Genomic DNA, 2,488 nt, shown 5'->3' on the forward strand with positions numbered 1-2,488 from the left:
GATAACCTGATGTAAACTGCAAGTGATGTTAAGGGTCAATCCTAGCCAAAGCAAAGGGTCGGTTATACTGTTCTTTCTGAACATGCTCAATGTGATGTATGAATGAATTATTAAATAAGAGTGCATCTTGGATATGAAATTACCATTGTGAAAGATGACTGCCTCACTCACAGAAAAATCATCAGGATCTGCCTATGGTAAGACAACTGAAGATAATATAACATAATGTTTAGAAATAACAATGGACCTGTTGGTGTCCCTCTCAGCTGTCCCATCCTTTACTCTAAGGTAAAACTATTAAAAAAATATTAAAGCCAGCCCTTATCATTTATATCGTTATCAAGTTTTCTCATAAACTCACTTAAATTTACTGCCTCCACAACATCCAAAGGCCAATCATCATGTTAGAAAAATAACTGTTTTAGCTGAAGATGTATCCTACCCTGCCAAAATTTATATTTATGTACCATAGTCCTACCATTCTCACCTTTAAGTATGAAAAAAGATAATGCATCAACACTATTAATTCCCTTTATAATTTTAAATACCTCAAATAAATCCTCTCTGACAAATGACAACCTCTTCATCCCAGGCACCATTTCAGTAGCCCTTCTCTGAACCCTTTCCAACAATTCAATGTCCCTCCTAAGATAAGGACCACATGACCAAACACAGTACTTTAAATGTGGTCTAACCAGTGACCTATACAAAGTTTTTGCTCTGATAAATTTATATAATATAGGCCACATCTTTAGGATGTTTAGAATAAATGATTTAGTATTAGTTCTACCATTAAGCAGACTTAAAGTGAATCAGAAATACCATCTTTATGATAGATTATAATCTAAGATCCATTGGTCACAGTGGTATTTATTTTATGTATGAAATAACATCCTGATCAGAAGATGTTGAGAACAAAAGGCCACAAGGAACATTTTGCACAACCAGTATTGCACCAGTTAAAAACACATCTCCATTTCTATGCTTTTTCAACATCAAGGCGCTTTGGTGTTAAGAAAAATATGGAAAAAGTGCAAAAAAGTATAGTCAACCGTACAATTTCTGTGTTAGAAATTTTTTGGAAAAGTATTGAATGCAGGACTACAGTGAAATGTTGATTTACTAAAACGTCATGGTAGTTGTGGACTACTTTAATTGATAAAAAAAAGCATTTCGACCTTAAACATGATGCTGAAGTTGGTCAATGAGTTTGTCTTGGGGTATGATTTGACAGTGAACTTATTGTGATCAAGAACATAACTTTGTGTCAAATACGTTTGCCGAATTGTGTAAAATACTGAGAGCGAGACAGCCACCTACAGATACAAGAGAGAGTTACACATTGTTGAATCAGTGTGTTACCCATATATACATGAAACAGAAAGACGTGCCTAAAGTACGGCAGGTACACATTGTCAAGGTTTACACTTCAGCATATCTAAAGGCGTCGTTTTACCTATTTAATGAACATGAACACCCAGTGACCAAGAGTGTATTAATTCAAAACATACCGACAATAGGGGATAGCTTTAACATTGAAAATCGTTTTATACATATTAACTACTCACATTTTCATTTTTTAATTTCAACAAAATTTAATTTTATTATTATTTCTTAATTTTTTGGTTGAGCATTACGTACAACCAATGACAGTAGCATAATATTTATTATTATTATTTCTCTTATTGCAATGAAATATTCTATTAATTTAAGGCGCGTGACCTATTAATCCGCAAATACAGGAAACCTTAAAATGTTTCCGGGGAATACTTGAGAAAATTCGGACCGAATGTGGCTCAGTGGTTATCGGTAATCTGGAGGTCTAAGGCTTGCGTTCCGTTACCGAAGAAAAACAAAATAACTCTCATCATTTCGGGAACGTGTATGCGTTATAAGGGTGACAGCCAAATCCCATTTTTCGGTGGGTGCTGTTGACTAGTAGCCTTTCTTCTAGTGTGTCAGTTCAAAATTAGGGACAGATAGCCATTAAGTAGTTTGGCGCGAACACCTGAAAACAATAAGAAAATTTATACTTGTTATTGATATCCCTCCCATTAAATGCTGCATTACTATTTTCTATCGGGTACTTGCATCAGAAATAATGAAACGTGTTTCCATAAGTGCTATGCGTCATTGTAACTACTGATGGTAACTTTAAATCTGAATGAAAAATTAGATCTTAAGTGTAATTTGTGAGCATCTTCATTAAGATTGACGTAAAAAAAATATCCATTGTTCAGTGATCTTGTTGGCAGTTTTATTACATAATTAGCTGAACGTGTTATAAAAACAAACAAACAAATACTTTGTTTGTTTGAAGTTAAGCACAAAGCTACACAATTGACTATCTGTGCTCTGCCCATCACGGGTATCGAAACCCGGTTTCTAGCGTTGTAAGTCCGCAGACATACTGCTGTGCCACTGGGGGGCCAAAACAAAGTTACGTGAGTAATGATCTTCTGTGTGGTTTAACTACAAATTATCAACA

The sequence above is a fragment of the Limulus polyphemus genome, unplaced genomic scaffold, assembly GCF_000517525.1.
Source record: "Limulus polyphemus unplaced genomic scaffold, Limulus_polyphemus-2.1.2 Scaffold691, whole genome shotgun sequence".
Lineage (NCBI taxonomy): Eukaryota > Metazoa > Arthropoda > Merostomata > Xiphosura > Limulidae > Limulus > Limulus polyphemus.